The sequence below is a fragment of the Mastomys coucha genome, unplaced genomic scaffold (genome assembly GCF_008632895.1).
Source record: "Mastomys coucha isolate ucsf_1 unplaced genomic scaffold, UCSF_Mcou_1 pScaffold22, whole genome shotgun sequence".
Classification (NCBI taxonomy): Eukaryota; Metazoa; Chordata; class Mammalia; order Rodentia; family Muridae; genus Mastomys; species Mastomys coucha.
The window spans coordinates 104,476,627-104,482,204 of NW_022196905.1; the positions used below are offsets into that span (position 1 = coordinate 104,476,627).

At 52.5% G+C, this 5,578-nt stretch overlaps 1 long non-coding RNA gene across 1 annotated transcript; it reads right to left on the reverse strand.

Moving 5' to 3' along the window:
* Nucleotides 1-3,288: 3,288 nt before the first annotated feature.
* Nucleotides 3,289-5,245, reverse strand: LOC116070802. Its single transcript, XR_004110564.1, has 3 exons — nucleotides 5,161-5,245; nucleotides 4,885-5,006; nucleotides 3,289-4,152 (listed from the first exon to the last, which is right to left on the reverse strand). It is a non-coding gene; the product is annotated as an uncharacterized LOC116070802 (long non-coding RNA).
* Between the last annotated feature and the right edge of the window lie 333 nt (nucleotides 5,246-5,578).

Here is a 5,578-nt window from a genome sequence, read left to right on the forward strand (position 1 = left end):
CTCATCCATCCATCCATTAATCCACCCATCATCCATTAATCCACCCATCCACCCATGCATCCATCTACTTATAATCCACCTGTCCATCTACACATCCACTTATCCACTAATCCATTGTTTAACTATCCACCCATCCATCCACCTACCTATTTAACATCCATCCTTCCATCCATTCATTACCTCTTCATCAACCTACTCATCAAAAACATGGTCTGAGTTTGGCTAGGCATGTTCCAGGTCTGAGGAGAGGAAACAAGCAAGCCTGGGTTTTGCCTTCAAGGGGCTCTGATGGTGTGTGACTTTAAGGGACAGAGGGCAGGAATGTCCACATGAGGTCAACAAATCACCCACTGCGGCCACACTGCAGTCAGTATGGGCTGCCTGAAGGAGCGCAGGATGGTGACGACCCTTGTTGTAGCGAGATAGGGAGGGGCTAAAGGGGAGGAAGGGTCCTGGCCGCTGAGATAGTATGGGCAAAGCTCTGGGGTCTGGGGGGGGGGGAATGCGGTTAGGGCGGGAAATGAAACACGGCAGTACCAACTACCCCATCTGCTCCCCTCTCAATGTGTTTGTTTAGGGGTCTTTCAAATCCCCGTCTGGTTTACAAGCAGAAAGACTGAGGTCCTTGGAGCTGCGGGGCAGATAGCCTTATCATGCTCCAGTTGCAGGAGACTGTGCTCTGCCTTGGGAGACCCTCGGGAGCCCTGGGGGAGGGAAGCTGGAAGGCCCTGGGGAGGCCTGTGAGGCGGGTGGGGCGTGGGAAGACTTCAGACTGCTGTGGGATAGCAAGGCTTTCCTGTCACTCCTGGTCCCCTCCTTTGTCCCCATGTGTCACCGAAGAACGCAGCCACAATCTTGATAAAGGACGCTTTGTCTGGCAGCCTCGGAGGGGGAAGGGAGAGTGGAAGGGGAGGCCCTGGGCAGGAAAGAGTTACCCCTCCCCTCTAGCTGGCCCTGCCCCCACCTCTGGCTCTGGGCAGGAAACACCTATGCCCCACGGACACCCACATCCTCTGTGGAGCCCTGGACGGGCTTCCTGACTTGGGGTGCGCAGCTTCCCGTTTCTTCGAGCCTCGGTTTCCTCGCCTGGAGGGGGTCATCTGTCCGCTCTTTGGATGGGAGCAGGGTTCAGCCACAGTGGCTGTGTGGTCCACTGTGCCGCTCCTAAGGATGAATGAGGGGGAAAGCAGTCCCTAGAGGGCAAGGTGCTTGGTCAGAGTCCCACAGCTTAGCCATGGCAATGTGATACAGCTATGATGTCTCCTGTGTGCCTGAGGGTGAGGGCGGGTAGCAGCCCCTTAGTTGTCTTTGTGTGCAGGTGGCTAGAGTCCTGGGCAGACTTTTGGCAGAGAGAAACATGAGGTCATTTAAGAGTTCACTGTTCAATGAAGCCCGTGAGGGAGACCTGTGGGTACCTGCTGCTCACATGCACTAGACACAGGGTAGCCTCCAAAGGTCCCGGTCAGCTCTGTGCCTCCATTTCCCAGGTGGAGCACCACCTCGTGGTTTTAGAGAGCAGCTTCCATCACTGGCCACCAGGGTCACTGGGACAATGGTATCTGCTTCTGGCCACACAAAGACTTTGTTCAAGGTCGCAGCTTGGGTGAGCTGGGACTAACCCAGCCCCTCCTGGTGGTTCCTGCTGAGGAAGGAAGGGTGTGGGCTGAGGGCCTTGGTCCTGGGGTGAGGAGGTCTTGTTGGGCAGGAGGCATTTGAGCTGCTCTGTCCTGCTGGGCACTAACTACCCTCTGTGAAGGAGCTGTCACACTGGTCTGGAGCTCAGGGACCTGGACCCCCGTCCGGTCCTCACAGTGATGGATGTGGACACAGATGGGCTTAGTCATCAGCAGCCACCCTGTGATCTGAAGCCTAGCTGTCCCCTGTGTTGCCCTGAGTTAGCTCCACAGGAAATACAAGCCCAGAGAGGGAACATGACTAATCCGGAGCCACACAGCTACCAAAAGACTCCATGACTTCCTCAGGCTTTGACTTGGCAGCTGTGAATGGGGGTGGGGTGGGGTGGGGAGGGTAGGTGAGTCCTTCTGAGGAAGGTTTCCCCAGGGAAGGCTTGGCTATGTTCTAGGCCTTGTCTGTGGCCAGTCTGTTGGGGTCTTACTATAGCTCTGTTGCATGCTGTGTGACCTTGAGAAAGAGAATGAACTGCTCTGTGCTTGTTATCTATACCCAGAACGCAGATCTTCATGATGCTTTCGTTCTAGGGTTCTGGTGAGAAGAGAATGAGGTAGCTGCAGTGCACTCTATACTCACTGAAGAACTCGGGTTGTGTGTCCACACTGTGATGCCATAGGGCAGTAGGAAACCATCTGCCAGTGGTGTTTAGGGAGCACGTAGAGCCCAAGGCTGGGGTGTGGCCCCAGTGGCACCCTGGGGAGCCACCCCTTATACCTGAGACAAGAGAAGGTCTAGGGATGCAGGTAATCCAGGGGTAGTGGTGAGGTTCTGCCCAGAGCTAGAGCCAGGTAGGAGAAAAGGCCCCGTGTGCCTGGATACAGGGCTAGAACAGGATGGGGGAGGGACAACCATGGCCCAGTCTGTAGGGGACCAGAACCCTGAAAGGAAAGGTTAGAAGTCTCCCAAGGCCCAAGGAAGAGCATTGCACACTCTGGTGGCTGCAGATTTCTGGGCCTCGCCGTAAAGTAAATTTAAGGCAAAACAGCAGCCAGAAAATGAACCGAAGCTGATGTGATGGCACATGCCTGTGATTTCAGTGCTCAGAAGGTGTGTGTGTGTGTGTGTATGTCTGAGTATGTGTGTATGTATGTGTATGAATGTGTATGAGTGCATGTGTGGTTGTGTGTGATTATGTGTGTATATGTGTGTGAGTGTGTATGTATGTGAGTGTGTGGTTGTGTGTGAATGTGTATGTATGTGACTGTGTGTGTATGTGTGTGAGTATGTGTGTGTGGTGTGAGTGTGTATGAGTGTGTGTATGTGTGTGAGTGTGTATGTATGTGAATGTGTGTATGTGTGTATATGTGTGTGTGTGTATTGTGTGAGTGTGTGTATATGTGTGAGTGTGTATGTGTGTGTATGTATGTGAGTGTGTGGTTGTGTGTGAATGTGTATGTATGTGACTGTGTGTGTATGTGTGTGAGTATGTGTGTGTGGTGTGTGTATGAGTGTGTGTATGTGTGTGAGTGTGTATGTGTGTGTGTGAGAGAAAGCGAGAGCAAGCAAAACTTTTCTGTTTGTCCTTCTTTGTCTTGGATATATCTGCCATGTCCCCTTGGCTCTTACAACACATAACTTCAAGGATAAAATTAGGAATTTCAAGGCAGTGATGGCCACAGGGTCCTTTATTCCCAAGGATGGCTCTGATTCAGCCCATTTTGTGGATGAGAAAAGTGAGTCTGGGGGAGTGACGCACGCTGGCACCGCCACTTCCGACCTAGACACCTATCTTGCCTCCTAAACTGTGTCCACATGCCATTTCTGCTCACTCATTTGTCTTCATAGAAGAGTCTGAGACTGTCTGAAGGAATCTCATGGATCTGCTAACACACATGCAAAAGGGAAGCTTCGTGGCCCCGGGCAAGGACTGATGGGCAGCACCTACCACATGCTGCCTACTGTGCACATAGGACTTTGCTGAGAGCCCTCGTGCTTCCCCCACTTGGAGCACTACCCTGCTGCATCCCCTTCAATGTCTGAGGTTTGGCACAGGTGTAATAAAAATCAAACCACTGTCCCCTGAACTGCTCAAGATTCTCTGCTTTTTTCCTTTCCACTAAGGAGACTAATAAATGGCCGGCTACTTGACGTGATCATTAAGGGCTTCAGTGAGCTGTGTGGGCCATTCCCTCCCTCTCTGGCCTGAGGCATCAGCCATAGAGGATGGCAGAGATTAATAAAGTCCTTGTGGGGCCTGCCTCTGGGGAGAGGGGGCTGTGAGAGGTAGGCACACTCCCGTAACCACTATTTACAGTGATGGTCACAGGAGATGCCGTGTGGTGCCAGCAATGTCTACAGCAGCCTCTTTTAGACGAGACTTCCAAGAGCACTGTGGCCAGGGTGAAGGGTAAGTGATCAAGAAAGAAAGGTGCACGGATGTCGTAAGTCCAGGTGTCTTGCTCAGAGGAGGGTCAGCCACGATGTGTGTGATATCCTGGCAGAGGGCAGAGACTGGAGCCTCTGTGAGGAGAAGGGGCTCGGGGTAAACAAACCCAGGACAGGTCCCAAGGCCAGGCAAACTCCTTACAGTTCATTCTCTTGAACCGGGTACAGAGTGGAGCACCAGACCCAGTGAGCTCCAGCTGGGCCTGTCCTTAAAGGTTCCTCCCCTTTGCTCCTCTCCCCACCCTTCTTGTTCCCTCCACACCCCTCCCTTCTCCCTTCTCCACACCCCACATACCTTCCCTCTTCCTCCTCTTCTTCCTCCTTTTCTCATTTTCTTTCAACTCCTCCCCCTCTCCTTTCTCCTCTCCTTCCTCTTCCTCTCTTCCTCTTCTTTTTTTCTGCTCCCCTCCTCCTTCCCCCTCCCTTTTCTCCCCCTCCTTTCTCCTTCTTCTTCCTCTTCCTCCTCTTTCCTCTCTTTTCTTTCTTTTCCTTCCCCCTCCTCTCCTCCCCCTTCCCTCTTCCCTTCCTTCTTCCTCTTTCTCCTCTTCTCTTTCCACCTCCTTTCCCTCCCCTGCTTCTTCCTCTTCTTCTTTCTCCCCTTTTCTTTCTTCTCCTCCTCCCCCTCCTTCACCTCCTCCTCCCCTTCAACCTCTTTCCTCTTCCTCCTCTTCTTTTCTTTCTTCTCCTCTCCTCTCTTCCTCTTCCTCTTCCCCTCTTCCTCTTCCTCTTCCCCCCTTTCTCCTCCTCTTCTTTTCTTCTTTGACAGTATCTGTCAGGATATATAGCCCAGGTTGTCTCAAAACTCACCATGTGATCCTATGAGGATCAAACATGTGATCCTCCTGCTTCAGCCTCCTGCTTCAGTCTCCTGCTTCAGTACTGGGATAACCGATGATTCCTATTACACTGCCATTGGCCACTCCTTAATACTATGACAAGGGGACCAAGTATCAACATACAACCCTTAAAGCAGATGGTGACAGTCACAACCCCATCCACGCTCAGGTTTTGACTATCAGGCAGTGGCCACAGATCACTTGGAAGGACACAGGCTACCTACTCTGCACTCGGCTAGATACTCACACAACACTGGTACCCATGAGTAGCTATCCCCAGCCCTAAGGCTTGACCTTAAGGAAGGGCTGGGGATGCCTCTCTTGCCAAAGAGGATGGGACCAGCTCAGTTGGGCCCTGTAAACCTCCCTTGCATCATGTCACCTTGTGCAGGCACAATGGGAGCCAGGCTGGCTTCACTGTCATCACAGGAGAGGAGCTAGACAGTCAGGAGCACCTGAGTCAGGCCAGAGCCAATGGAGGTTTTGTTTCTTCCTTCACATCACTCTGGCCCTATATTCTGGGGCTCTGAGTGCTTACAGTGGTGAAGTCACATACTCAGGCTGACACAGGTGACCAGGAGTGCCACTGGGGATTGAGTATATCTTCTCAGATCCTGATGGTTTTACCACAGACTCTCCTCCTTAATCCCCAGGAGGCTGCTACT